Source organism: Meriones unguiculatus, chromosome 16 (genome assembly GCF_030254825.1).
Source record: "Meriones unguiculatus strain TT.TT164.6M chromosome 16, Bangor_MerUng_6.1, whole genome shotgun sequence".
NCBI lineage: Eukaryota > Metazoa > Chordata > Mammalia > Rodentia > Muridae > Meriones > Meriones unguiculatus.
The window spans coordinates 25,516,448-25,531,573 of NC_083363.1; the positions used below are offsets into that span (position 1 = coordinate 25,516,448).

Genomic DNA, 15,126 nt, shown 5'->3' on the forward strand with positions numbered 1-15,126 from the left:
CACTTTCTTCAAGTGAAAGCTTAGATTCTCATGTCTAAAGAGACGCCCTTGTAAGCTTGGGCTGGTGACACAGGCCTGTAATTTCAACACTTGGGAGGTATGTTGGCTCAGGAATAGCTGCACACTGACCACTCAGACACCAGACTCAGATCAATGGACGTTTATTGAACGCTTAGCAAAATCTGATCTGTAAGGGACATAGCTTGGATTCAAGAACCAAGATTGAACCCAGTCTGTTTCTAAGGTAGGCTTTCCACAAGAAAAACTGCAACCAGGTAAAAACCAGGTAAACAGGTATAGGAAGAAAGGATAGGGCAGCATTACATCATTCTGACTAGCTAAACAAAGGTCTTTAACTGAACTTTAACTTTTGGTTGGTTCTGTAGTTGGGGGACTTTACAGGATGTCCAGGTAACAAAGTATACAAAGTTTGAGAAATGAAATCATAGAGACAGAACAAAATAAGAAGTTATTCTGACCTTACAAAGTATCAGCATCTTAATCTTTGGGAGGTGGAACGTGAGAACCTGAACTTAACTTTACCTTACAATCAAGATGGTGTTGTAAATTATTAATATTTACTATCTTTTAGTTCAGCAGCGGTTATTCCTAAACCAGCTGTATACCCATATCACCACACAGAGACTAGGATTTTTTTTTTTTAATTAACCTGGAGCACAATGCTGGGCAATAGTTACTCCATCTTTAACCTCCAAGCCTGCATAGTTTCCTATCATTCAGATTTTACCCATTACGCTTGCTAGAGTCCTGTGGAAAAGAGTTACACGGTGGGTTCACAAATCACACCACTCAACTGGTTCCACGTGGGAAGTTTATTATTAATAGGGAAAGGAGGAAGAGAAGGGAAGGGGGAAGGGGTCACAGAGACTATCTCTGGACAAGGCAGGAGAGAAAGGGGGGAAGCTTCGAGTTCTCTTATAAGGTGACCTAGAGCATTCACAGGTGGTTCCAGGTGTTCTGTACATGGATTCACAGATGCCTGATATCTGGTTTGTCAGGTCCCTTGGGGCTGGCCATAGAGATGCCTGCTTACAGATCCCAACATTCCTCCCTTTTTGTTTTATTAAAAAGTGAGGAGCTAGGAAGGGGTGATGGTGGGGAGGGCATGGGGCAACCTTTGTTCTTCAAGCTACTTCCTGCTGATTAAGGGCATCGTCATTCTCAGGGTACAGCTGGTCCCACCATCAGGGTCAATTGGAGAGTCATTGTCATCTGGTTCTGTGAGCAGAGGTTGATAATTCTGTAATAGTAATTGATTAATGGTTTGGTTAGAGAATTTTTGTATTTGTTGCTGGAAGAACGTAGAGAGGAAGTAAATTAAGCAGGGTGCAAAAAGCAAAAGCAGAAAGACTAGCAGAAGAGGTGTGAGGAAGGGCAGAATCCATTTTCATACAGGGCTCTGGAAGGCCCAAGAGCTAGAAGCCTCAAGCTATTTCCTTTGTTTTTGTAAATCTGTCTGGAGTTGTTGGATTTTGTCTTTTACTATACCTGACTGGTTGAGGAGGTGCAGAGGCCACTTTCTTCAGCTGTGAGGAGATCCAATCCATGTCGGTTTTGAAGTACTACTGCTGCCAGCAAGTCAATCTGTCCGTGGAGGGTTAGTATTGTCTGAACCACTTGCTGAAGGTCCTGGATGAACTGGGAAGAAAGCTGATAATACAATGATAATGAAGTGGCTAATCCTGCTGTCCCGGTCCTGACAGCTGCCTTGATTCCTGCAACAGCCAAGAGGGGCAGGATTTTAATTGTCCTCTTATCCTACTGGGAAGCTATTGAGTCCATGACCAGGATTGATAGGGGCTCTTTTTTATTTATCACCCCCAGCTCAGGGAAGAGGAGTCCCAGTGGGCAAACTCCTGACCAACCAGCAGGCAGATGATGGTAGACCTGAGTACCACAAAGAATTGAGTTATTATTAATAGTAGGGCTTTGGGGTTGAGATGACGTATCAAGTTATAATATATGTAATATAGTTTTATTACATTCTAAGGAACTTAGCATTCCTACAGAGTGTGTCCTGGATGCCTTGAAACAGCTTGCCACGCCAAAGAGGGTGATATGAGAAAGGTAGGGGGTTGTGGCAACATCAGAGTCAGGGCAGTTAGTAAATGATGAAGTCACTGCAGAAGCTGTCAGTGGTAATTCTGAGTTGGTCCCAGGTGGGACACACAGCCAGCAAGCTTTAAAACAGCTCTGTTGGGTCACATTAAGGAGCTTGTAGGCCAAGGTCAGAGTCTGAAGTAAAAGAAGAAATGACAGGTTTGTATTATTTAGGAGGGAGGGGGTGTCAGAGAGGCAAAGACCTTAGATGCCTGAGCCTACCAGCAAACTCAAACAGTTCCTGGGTGGGGAGCAAATATTGAAATAATTAAAGCAAGTCACATCAATTTAAGAAAGAAGTTCCTGGAACTGCCAAACTTGTTTTCTAAAACTACTTCCTTATAGCAGATATGGTCCAAGGTCACACAAACAAGTTTTAGGAACTTCCTCTTTTCTGTCTCACGGTGAAGGCCAGGGTGAAAACTTGTTTTTTGATAAATAACAAAGCAGCTTGATAAACAAGCAGCTCTCCAAAATTAGAGGAGTGTTTAATTACCTTCTCGCCTTCTCCCATCTTCAGGGATTGGGTAATATACCAGGTGGGACTCTGTAGCTGAATGACCACAGGGGAATGGTGCCTAACAACAAAGGGATTTTGGACATCCCAGACTTGAGAGGCTGGTGTCATAACTGCTAGGAAGGTAGGGCAGGTAGGAGGAGGAAGAGAGAGGATGCTGGAGAGCTTGAGGTCAGGCAAATGGGTGGAGTAAAGGAGATAGAGGCTCCCACTTTGGCTAAAAAGTCCCTTCCCATTAAGGGAACTGGACAGGGTGGCATTACTGAAAAGGAATGAGTCAAGGGGACACCCCTGAAAATACAGTTAAGTGGTGGAGTGTGACAAGGCTGGCAAGGTTGTACCCCTACCCCGACAATAGAGGAACTACAAGAGAGGTTGGTCCCCAGTACTCCGTTAGGACTGAATGAGTGGCTCCAGTGTCCACAAGGAAGGAGATGGCCCAACCTGATACTATGATGATTACCCATGGCTCCCTGTTAGTGATGGCCGTGGTCAGGTCAAGGGAACCCAGGCACCTTCAGTTGTCCGTAGCCAGGCCTAGGATATCAGCCAGAGGGCGATCTGGGGGTGATGCTCCCATATCACGGGAGAAACGGTGGCAGTCAACACCCCAATATCCCTCTTGGTGACATTTTGGACATGGCCCCGGTGGCTTTCGGGGGTTAGGACAAGCCCAGACCCAGTGATCCTGTCTGACCCCCGAGGTGGGGAGTCCCTCCATCCCTCGGGATAAACGCCGGACCCCGATGACCAACGAAGACACGTTCTCGATGCAAAACAGCAAGAGGCTTTTATTCACAAGCTGGCCCACCGGGGCTCAGCACAGCCCCCATGCAAGGAACAGTGGAGAGCTCCGAGCAACAGAATCACAGAGTTTATGAAGGCAAAAACCACAAAGCAGGAGGGGGTCTAGGGGTGAGGGACTTTCCTAACGGGGCAATCGGTGATTGGTTGTATCCAGGTGCAGTGAGTGCAAAGCAAACAGGAGGGGGGTCTAAGGATTGTTCGCACTTCTCTGTCCATGATTACAGAAGGGAGTGTCTCAGAAACGTTTTGTATCAGATAATGATTAAAGCTCACCAGTTCAAGTACCCATGGTCAGGGCCAAGTTAACCTCACAATCCTTTTGACCACATTTGAGGCAGGGACCTGGTGGTCCTTGTGCCTTAAAAGGCAAGGGAGCCTGAGTAGTGGCTGAGGCTGGTCGGATGACCTTGGCCAGCATTTGGTATTTTTGGTTGTAGGCTTTTTCATCTCTCCTGTGGTACACCTTAAAGGCCAGCACTAAGACTTCTGCCTGTGGAGTCAGAGGACCCTGAGAGACCAAAAGATTAAAAATCAGCAGCTATTAATATTTAAGGCCTGAACTAGGTGGGTGGAGAAGTCCAGAAATGCCCTGAGGGGAAGAATCTGCCTTACTGCATTCTTTCCCCACTCACTAGAGATACAGTTGCTAGGAAACTGGGTCATCCCCCTAGGGAGGGACACCAGATCATTAATGGTTTGGGGGCCTTCCTATAGCCAATCAATTCAAAATGTAGCATTTTGACCAATAGATGCTTGCATGGCAGGAATAGCCTCTGCCTTGGGCATGCTGGGAGGGACCAGAATCTTTAAATCACCCAACTAACCTGGGCACTGGGCTCTCGGCTCTCACCACTTCTGCATTGGGGGGAGGGGGAAGAATGAGCCCAAGCTGCAGCTTTTTGTAATAAAAAGAGCCTCATTTATTTACAGCACAGTCTATTTATTCCTGGTCTTTGGGGGTTCGCAAACTGAGCAGAACAGTCCCCTCTCCAAGGATTTAAGCTTAGCCCTGGTGTCGGGGTAACTTTGGAAGAAAAAGTAGGTCATCAGAAGTTGCCTACCCTCTGTACTTTTGGGGCCTAGATTAGTGTGTTGTAAGAGGGCCTTTGTAAGGTGCTCTAGGAATTGAGATGGGTGTTTTTTTCTGTCCTGAATGACCTCCTGGAGCTTTTCATAATTAACTGGCTTAAGGGCCGCCTTGAGGAGACCAGCCAGGAGGCAGGTCTTGAACTGATCTCTGGTTAAAATGCCTTCCGGAGTATTGTAATCCCATTGTGGATCCTGGTTGGGTACCGCCTCAGCCCCAACCGAGTGTGAAGCATTTGTTTGGTGAACCTCATCTGCATGTGTTCTAGCCTGTTCCCAAACTCGTCTGTGTTCCTCAGGTAATAGGTTATTGGTAAGAATCATATATATGTATATATGATTTTATATATATATATATATGATTATATATCATGGAAGGTGAGACTATAAGATTGAGGGAGATATTGAAATTCTTTAACGAAAGTAGAAGGATTAGAGGTATAGGATCCTAATCTCTTTTCTACTTGAGAAAATTCAGTTATTGAGAAGGGAACATGCACTCTAATTAAGCTGTCTACACCGGCTACCTCCCAAAAGGGAAGGATTGAGGCTGGCTTCTGCTGAGTAGAGGAAGCGGGCTCTGCTATAGAGCGAGAATGGGTAGCAAGAGGGCTAATAGTTGTCGGTGGGGTGACAGTGGGTGCCAGAGTAAGATGATTGGGACAGCCTGTTGCTGGGGAGAGGGGTGAGGATTTTGGAGAAGGCAAAGAGGGAGAAGGGGGAGTAGAAGAGGAGGGAGAAGACAACAGAGGTTGTGAGGATTTTGGAGAAGCCGAAGAAGGGAGAAGGGGGAGTAGAAGAGGAAGAAGCTGTGGGTTGAGATCAGCGAGGTGGAGGTTCATCTGCAGGGTCAAAGGTAGAGAACTCTTGAGGCTGAGATTTTATAGCTCTAGAAGAATTCAGGTAGGAGGACAGGAAGAGCAGAGAGAAGTTTTAGAGTGGAGAAGAGTGAAAGCTTGAACATAGGGTACCTCCTTACGTTTACCAGATCGCTGACAGTAATTAAGAAGATCCCGTAAAATATTGGTATTTAATGTGCTGTTAATTGGTCAATTTGAACCCTTATCTAAAGAATATGTAGGCCAAGCTTTATTACTGAGGCGTATGAGCTTAGAGCCCTTTAATTCAGGCTCCTGTGTAATGTTTTAAAATTCTCCAGAAGACATCCCAGTGGGGACACTGGAGGAATGGATGTTTGGGTGTTCCTCATTGGGAGGCAGAGAAGTCAGTGACCTTCCAGAGGCATCCCAAAGGCAAGGTGTGACTCAGACGAAAGGTCCTACCTGATCCAATAGTTCTTCAGCTTTTGGCCAGAGACCAGGGGCATAGTTGTCTGAGAGAGCACAGTCCACCTAGCGCTAAGATTTTCCTGTGCAAGCGAGAGGGGAGGGAGAAGAGACAGTGCGCATATGGGAGGCTCTCCCAAGAGAAAGCGAAGCCCTAAATGGAGGTCCAGCAAAGAGAGTCAACAGTAGCCAATGAAGACCGTGGTTGGGGATTCTTCCACCTCAAAGGGTATTGGGAAGTTGCTGAACTCTCAATGGTCAATCGTCCCAGAGAAATGTTTATGATGACGATTGGGGGGAACTCACCAGTTTAGCTGGTGTTGGATGCCATGGTAGCAATCTGGTTGCCTGCCGGAAAATGGAGGTCATGGGCAGATTTGGACCATTGCTCAGCATTGGGGCTGGTTGTTTAATTGACAATATAGAGAACAAATGGTAGAACAAATGTTTAAACAAACTTGAGACAGGTGATGCTTTGAATAAGCATCACAATACAATGTCCGGATTGAAACCAGATAGTGGAACAGAGAAATTAGCATTTGCACGAGTGGGTAAACTGTATACATTCCAAAAGAACATTATACCAACATTTCCCCCTTTAAGTCCAATAAAAAGCTTCTCTTCTTCCAATACAATAGTAACTATAAAAGTTATGAAAACTGTTAGGTAAGATTTACATGTGCAATAACCAGTTTACATGCATTTGGCAACTTAGGAGAAAGTATGTGATTATCTATCCTATCTTGACAAGTTTAGAGTTCTATATCTAAATTAACTTTATTGTTATTGGTATTACCTACGTGAAAACAATTTCTTAAATTCTAAACAACTTAATTATGGAACTAAAACTATTTTGTCTTCAACCCCACGAAAGACTTGAAAAGGAATAAAATTAGTTACTGGAGTAAATAGGAAGTGTATGTTAGCAGCTTCCAAAAAAATAAAAAACTGACAGAGACAATATGCTGCCTGAACAGTCACCCATGACTCTGTATAACATTGGAGCATCATCTTCAGCCTTCTGGCTCAGAATATTTGACAGACATAAATGTGAAGCAGGAACTATTTAGGACTTGCTTATCCTGTCTTGGCAGATTTTGGCAGTCAGCTTGTCCTGCATTTAAGCTTTCCCATTTTTGGCAGAATTCTGTCTATCATGAAATAGGGGCATTTTCTTTTGGCCTGGTTGGCACGTTTGCCACATTTGAAGCCATCTCCATATGGAGGTTCTTCAATGCTTATCCTCTTCATTGAGGTAGGCCAGGTGCTGCTAGGAGATGACCTATCTCATTGTCAAAGAATCTTGAAAATAGTAAAGACATTTTTAAATGCCATATTCTACAGATCTCTGAAGTTTTTGAGGACGTATCTATCTTTATATAATCATATCTATCTGTTAAACCTAGGATGTATACTCTTGAGATAAATTAGACTAGTGTCTGACATGACTATGAGTTGATTATCTAGCCATTAACTTGCATTACCTAGTACCCTAAATAGTCTGTAATGATCCCTGTATTCCCCTTTCTTTCTTTTTAACCCCTCTCTCCTTATCTAAAAGAGAAAGATAGAGAAAAGACAAAGGAAAAGAGAGGAATCCCTGAGTCTAACCTTGTTTTCTCTTTGAATAAGACCATTAATATTTTATAACCATCTCTCAATGACAATAAACATTCATAGCCCCAGAAAACAACCAAAAGCGTACCCAACCTCCCTTAAAGGAAATTGAACATTGTTCTCATGAATTTCTTCTAGCTGACGTTTTGGACATTCAGAAATCCTGTTAGGGTGACCAAAGAAAATTTGGAAAAATGGTTAATTAAGCAAGCATTAACATTTGTGGTCCAGTCGTTGAATGTTCACAAATTTCAGGCTTCATAGAAGTCCTGTTTGAAACAGTCTAAAATCCTGGACTAATTGAGATTAGTAGCTTTCTTCAAAGCTCTCTTGGGAGCAAGTTTTGATGAGAAATGGCAATTGAAGTAGTTGAGGTAGGAACAAACAGAATGCTGGAACACGCAAGATACTGGAGCAGATATGTCAATGTCTCAGCATGCTGGAAGGATGAATTCTGTCAGGTTTGATCCAGCCCCTCTGGCATCCAGTCATTTTGTTCTGCAAACATATAACTTCTCACAACCATTATACAATTCTAAAATTATAAATGTATGAGATATTCAGGATGAAACTAAACTGTAAACCAATTTTATTTAAGGATGGCATAATAAATTTTGAGGATATTATAGCCAAGGATTTATTGGCCATGTATTGTTAGAGTTCTTGCTAGAGACATTTTTTATGTCTCAGTCAGTTTCAGAGTTGTTCTCATGTAAAGGGATCAGCAATATATATCATTAATATTGAACATACAATCATTATCATGTTGAAATCAAAACAAGGTTGTATAGATCAAAATATCTTTTTTGGGCTCTTGGGCACCTGTTATATTAGGCCAACTTGCTACCTATCTTCTGAGAGAAGGCCTCCCATTAGAGAGACAAGCTGGTTGCCTTGAGCAATAGAAAAGGCATGTTTTAAGTAATTTTATATAAACCTTTTTTCAGAGTTTAAGCATACCCTAGGCATCTTGTACCTGTTTAGAGGTTTAGGTCTAGGTTTTTATATATGTGTATATATGTATATAGCTATTTTTGTCTCATCCCCTTTTTCATACAAAATTGGCAGTTATGCCTTTATAGCCAAACTTTATATAATTTCTTTTTTATCTTTAGCATTTAAGCATACCCTAGGCATCTTGTATCAGGCTTTTTACATTTGTTGTGGCTATTTTTTGTCTTGTACTCCTTTTGATATGGGACGGACATATACAGTTCTTCTTTTTAAACATATGAATTATAATTTTTGAGCTTTTAGGACTTAACTAGGCTGGTGTGTACTTTGCCACCTGTAAGCCTCCTGTGTCTTTTTTGCATCAGGCATGACCAACATTTGTCCCCCCTGAAAATGTCTCACATTTGAAAGGATAAGCCAGCTTCCAGAGCAATGTGACACCTTAATTTAGTTCACATATAAAAGTTTTTTGACATGGGAAGCATGCAGTTTGCATGTTTATCTCCCAGCCTAATTTTGAGTCCTTACATTGACCAACAGAACATATTTCTTAAGCCAAAATACCCTTTTGTACCAGTTTTCCTGTGGAAGTCCCATTTTCTGAGATTGGCTGGCCTTTGGTATGACATCATCTCTCTTTACATAAACCTAAAATTGATGTGATTTCAATATTTAGAACAGTACGGTCATAACATCTATTACTAAGAAAAAAGAACTTAAATTGTAACCTTAAGGAAAACTTTGTCATTTTGAATCTTAGACTATCTCTGCAAGTGATTAAACAGCAGGAGTTGCTACACCTGGCTTTTATTATGTAAATTATGCTGATCTGAAACTCAGAGATCTGCCTGTTTTTTGTTTTTTATATTTTTACTTTGTGTTGGGATTAAAGGTATGTGCCTTCACCAACTTGTTCAAATATTTTTTTTTCTCAAATCAATATCGTTGTAACTCATAGCCTTTAAATGAAAATCAAGCAAAGAGACAAGAAAATTTTAAGTTTTGGGTCAGTTGTGCCAATTTAGGCTGTAACAAGCAAAGCCCAGTTGGTTATATTTTGGAATTTAGTTGTTGTTACAGTGAATTAGTAGACCCTTACCAGAAAGAGATGACAAGTGTCTTATAACCAGAGAGTTTTGAATTTTAGTTGTTGTTAAGCTAATTTTTATTAGGAAGAGTGCCCTTTCTATTGTCTGTAACTTAGTATTCCACTCCTTGTCTTTTTCCCCATTTTCTCCTTGAACTTTCTTGAAGAAGGCATGAAGAAGAGCCATCACCATTAAACATATTGCTACCAGATCCATGATTATGACAACCAAAACAAAGCCAAGAGGGATTAAAACACCCTCTGCCATGGCATTTTTTATTTCAGATGCAGTAGGCCAAGTTCTCTCTAGAGGTCTGTCTGCTTCCAGTTTCTTTCTTTCCCACCATGGCTGCTGCTAAACTGAGCTGAGCCAGCTATACTATAAGGAAGCCATGCTCCTGTACCCTTCCTGTTAGACTGTAGGGGCAGCCAGTTTTGTTATGTTAAGTCTCAGGTCAGCTCACAGTAGGCTGTCTTTTGCTCCTGGGCCTGTTTAAGAATCTCTCTTAAAGAGACAGTAATTGACCTGTCTCTTTAAGAGAGATTTTAGGTTTTAAGTTTGGGTTATATCACTAAATTATGTTAAAGTATGATTTAAAGGGTGTGGATACTTAGATTAGTTGGGTACCATTTCTTGTGAGTTATGATATTTATTATTGATTTATCTTTTAGTTAAGCAGTGATTATTCCTAAACTAGCTGTATACCCAAATCACCACACAGAGACTACTAACCTAGAGCATAATGTTGGGCAATAGTTACTCCATCCTAAACCTCTAAGCCTGCATAGTTTCCTACCATTCAGATTTCACCCATTATACTTCCTTATAGTCATATGTTAGGTCATATACATTCCAAGAGAACATTATACCAACAAGATGGAGACTAAAACTGGCTTCAGTTTTATTTTAATGATGAAGGCAGGTGTCAATGTAGGAATTAAAGTTATGCTAAAAACTAAAGTAGGTCTAAAGCAGGCCTCAATAGGTAGGAGCAAGAAACTTAGGAGTTCAAGGTTGTCTTGGTTACACAGTGAGTTTGAGGCCAGCCTGAGCTACATAAGACCTGTCTCAAAACACCAGGAAAGACAGAGGCTGTAGAGATGGCTCAGTAGTTAAGAGTGTGTACTGCTGTTCAAGATGACTCAGGTTCAGTTGTCAAAGGCATGGGCCATCTCATCCAGCTTGGAGCTTTCAGAGTATTGTTGTGCCTAGATCTTAAGGTCCCCAAAGACCACCAGGAGCCAGACCACTTATGCAAGAGCAAAGAGATTTATTTGGGCTTAAGCTCAATCCCTCCACCTTCTCCAACCTTGTGGAGCAGAGAGGAGAGCCCTGAGCAGCTACATGGCAGGGTTTTTATTTGGGATTTGAGCAAGAACCTGGAATTTCCAGCTTAGCAGTTACAGGATTGAATGAAATTCAACAAGGGCAAGTTTGTTACAAAGTGATTGGCTAACTAATATAATTAATATTGAGTGAGTTATCAATAGACCCCAAGGAATGTTAGGTCATTGGGCTGCCCAGCACAGGTGCCCTACCCTGAGATAAGATACTTTCCCATTCTTGTGGTAACCTCCAGGCTATTCCTTGGGTAAAGAATTTTATGGTTTTCTTATTCCTGGAATTGGTGACCTATGGCCTAGTTCTTGGGACTGGTGACATTTGGGGGTGGGGGTCTGACCTGGTCCTTTCAGTATAAACAATATTACTTTTTTGAAAAGGCAGCTTTCTGGCTGTACTGCTTTTTCTGAGTTAGCCTCTCCCTCTTCCTCATACCAAATCCTCTCACCTTCCCCATAGCCACCCTCTCCTGTTCAAGGGACCCCAGCTGGCCCCTAATGGGGCTCACATCAGCTCTTTTGTACTCCATGCTCAGAGTGACTTTGCTCGTGGCAGGTAGCCAGTCCCTGTCCTGCTGTATATCCTCCCAGAGCTGCTTTAAAGGACTGTGTATCCGCTACAGATACAGCCACTTCTTGGTCCAACTAATATACACTTTAGCCCACACAGTTAGCCTCGAGTGCGACTTATGCTTGCTCATTTTTTTTTTTTTTTTGAAAAAGGTCCAAGGCTGGTTCTGAACTCTAATCATCCCACCTCCTCCTCCCAGGTGCCTCAGTTTTATGTGGTTCTTAGGACTGAACCCAGGGCTTCTGGCATGCTAAGAAAGCACTCTACCTGCTGAGCTATATTCCCAACTCCACATTTTTTTTTTTTTTTTTTTGAGGTGCTGGACACTGAATGCAGCGTCTCATGCATGAAAAAAAAAATTGACACAAGGTCTCAGATAGACCAGGATAACCTTGAACTTGCTGTTTAACTAAGGTTGGCTTTGAACTTCCAATCCTCATGTCTCCACCCAGAGTGCTGGGGTTACAGGTGTGGGTATCATGTTGGGGATCCTTAAAGGGAAATTCAAACACAAACAGTATGAGTGGTCTAATGAGCACAGTGGACCTGTCCTCAGCCTCAGTTGTCACTTCACAGCCTGTGGAATTTCAGCCGCCTACACCCACTGTTCCCAACAAGTATTTAGAAAGACACTTGGCCGCCTGTGTGCAACATTTCATTTGTATTTGTGTTTCAGGATCTAATTTCTTTTCTTTCTCTCTGCATGTGCATTCACTCTCGCTCTCTTATTTTTTCTTTCTTTCCTTTGTTTGTTTTTGTTGTTTTAGACAAGGTTTTTCTATGTAGCTCTGGCTATCTTAGAACTCACTCTGTAGACCAGGCCTCTTACAGAGTTACACCTGCCTCTGCTTCCTAAGTGTTTAGATTAAAGGTGTGTTCTACCATTGCCTGGCTCAGGATTTAATTTCTAAGATAAGGACACTTTACAAAATCAAAATCAAGATGCACTATCACATCTATTAGGTCTTGTCATCTTGAAATAGTAAAAAACTCCATCAAAGGTTATACTGATCTTTAAGAGTGAGTTTTTGTTTTGAGTCAGTTAATGTTGGGATATATTTAAAAATATGCCACACATACAACAGATCTGGTATGAAAGATATTTATTGTATGGAGATGGAGAGAGAGAGAGGGAAGGAGAGGGAGGCAGGGAGAGAGAGAGAGAGTCATGGTGGGGGGAGGGGGTGCCCTGACAGAGATCGGGAAAGAGAACAAGAGAGGAAGAGAAAGGGAGAAAGGGAGAGAGAGGGAAAGAGGGAGAGAGAGGGAAAGAGGGAGAGAGAGAGAGAGGGATACTGGCCACTAAGTATCTGGCCTAGATGATGTCATAGGATGCAGGTACTGACACTGGACATTGCCAGGACCCTAGAGGCAGGCCAGTTGACCGCCTGCACAATATAACAGTTAACACTGCCATGTAGCAGACAGGGCAGTGAGTCCCTCTGGAGGGGTCACATGTTTTTAGATCACCCCAACAAAGATGTCACATTCTTTCCATGCATAGCGCTAGCATCTGGTTCATTTGGATCTGCTCCTAAGGACACCAAGGCGGCATAGGGATGTGAAGCCTGAAGTCTTTACAGCCCAGCTGGTGGTGGAAGCCTGTCACTCCAGGGTGACTGAGGCAGGATCCCACACATTCAAGGCTTGCCTGGACCACACAGTAAGTTCAAAGCCAGTCTGAGCAAGTTGGTGAAAGCCTGTTTCCAAAATTAAGAAAAGGGGGTACAGGGCAACAAGGTGGCTCAGTGGTAACCAAACCTGATGACCTAAGTTGGATCCCACATAGCAGAAGAAGAGAATGGACTCCCATAAGTTGTCTTCTGACCTCCACATTCAAGGAGTTGTTTGTGCATGCGTGTATACTAAGCAAATGTAATTTGAAAAAATAAATAAAACTCTACCAGACCGTTAAAGATCTATTTATTTTTATTTAGGGTTATGTGTGTGTGCCTATGTGAGTTTAAGTGTACCACATGCATGCAGGAGCCAAAAAAAGCCAGAAGAGGATGTAGATCCTGGGGAACTGCAGTTACAGGAAGTTTGTGACCTGCCTGATGTGGGTGTTGAGAAATGAATTCCAATCCTCTGTAAGGTTTTTTTTTTTTTGTTTGTTTGTTTCTTTTTTTTTTTTGTTTGTTTTGTTTTTAAATAGGTCTGGTGGAGGGGCTGGGCTGGAGAGATAGCTCAATAGTTAAGACTGCATCAGCTGGCTAGCAATGGGCTATAACTCCAGGTCTAGGGCACCTTCTTCTGGGCTTCTTGGGGACATGCACACTCATAAAGAAAAATAAAAACAATCTTTAAAAAAAAATTACAAAGTGAAAAATAAAGGGGAGCTAGATTAGTGGCAGAGAACCTGCCTGACCTGTGGGAGACCTACAGCTGAAGCCAAACAAAGGCAAGCTTCCAACACAGTGCCTGTCCTCTTTCCCCCTCCCTCCATCCTCCCAAGCCCCCAATGTCTTTTAATATGTTTCCCTCTCTCCTACCGATGACTCCTCTCTCCTTTGCGATTTTTATTTTGTGGTGGTTGTGAAACCTGAGTCTTTCACCCATAGAATTTTCCAGAGACTGGATGGTGTCAATCTTTCACTGATGTTAGTCAGTCTATGGTGGTAGATGTCTGTAACACCAGCTCTCTAGGGGCTGAGGCAGAAGAATTGTCACAAACTTGGGAGCCTGCCAGAGCTAAGAAGTATAAGGTCAGCAAGAGCCTCTCTGGAGAAACAAATAAGAGCTAGGCATGTTGCTATATGGGAAGTGGAACAGGGGGAGTTCGTGGCTAGCCTCCGCTGCAGAGCAAGCTCAGGGCTATTCCTGGCTAGAGACTGTCTCAAAAAAGCATTGGAGCATGTGCTTTTCCCTGCATCCTAGCCCACTTCCACCATCAGGGGCTAATTGCCCTCCTTCCTTCTTGTTTTTCCTTCCTTCCTTCCTTCCTTCCTTCCTTCCTTCCTTCCTTCCTTCCTTCCTTCCATTTATTTATTTTTGAGGCTGGGTTTCTTTTTGTGTAGTCCTGGGATGTCCTAGAACTCTCTCTATAGACCAGGCTGGCCTTGAACTCATGGAACTCCACCTGCCTATGCCTCCCAAGTGCTGGGGTTACAGATGTGAGCCACTGCCATGCTACTCTGATTTCCTTTTTTTTTCTTTTTTTTAAAAAAAGATTTTATTTATTTATTTTACATATATGAGTGTTCTGTCTGCAGTATAGCTGCATGCCAGAAGAGGGCATCACATTCCTTGTATAGATGGTTGTGAGCCACCATGTGGTTGCTAGGAATTGAACTCAGAACCTCTGGAAGGGCAGACAGTGCTCTTAACCTCTGAGCCATCTCTGCAGCCCTGATTTCCTTTTCTTAATAAATTTTCTCATTTCTGCTCTTACTTTTTTAAGGAGGTCACTAGGAAAGCAGAGGCAGGCAGGTCTCTATGAGTTTAGCCTGGTCTACATAGGGAGTTCCAGTCCTATCAAGGCTACAGAACCCTGTCTTAAAACAATCAAACAAACAAACAAACAAATTTTAAAAATGAAAGGTGGGAGTTGGACCTGTTAACATATACCTTTAATCCCAGCACTCCAGGTAAAGGCAGGGGGATCTCTGTGAATGCAAGGCCAGCTTTGTCTATTGGCATAGAGGTGGTCTAGAGAGTTCCAGGTCAGTCAGGGCTAAACAGTGAAACCCTGTCTCAAAATACAAGCAAACATGAACAAGAAAACCCAAGCATAAAAACC

At 42.7% G+C, this 15,126-nt stretch overlaps 1 long non-coding RNA gene across 3 annotated transcripts in view; it reads right to left on the reverse strand.

Moving 5' to 3' along the window:
* Window positions 1-250: 250 nt before the first annotated feature.
* LOC132648369 (uncharacterized) overlaps window positions 251-15,126 on the reverse strand; it is a 47,465-nt gene continuing 32,589 nt past the window's right edge. For 2 of the 3 annotated variants that reach the window (XR_009586764.1, XR_009586765.1), the window contains exons 3-4: window positions 1,510-1,671; window positions 251-1,261 (exon numbers count right to left, since the gene is read on the reverse strand). This is a non-coding gene — a long non-coding RNA (uncharacterized LOC132648369). Of the gene's footprint in view, window positions 1,262-1,509; window positions 1,737-15,126 lie in introns of all 3 variants that reach the window. The other variant, XR_009586766.1, reaches the window with a different exon arrangement.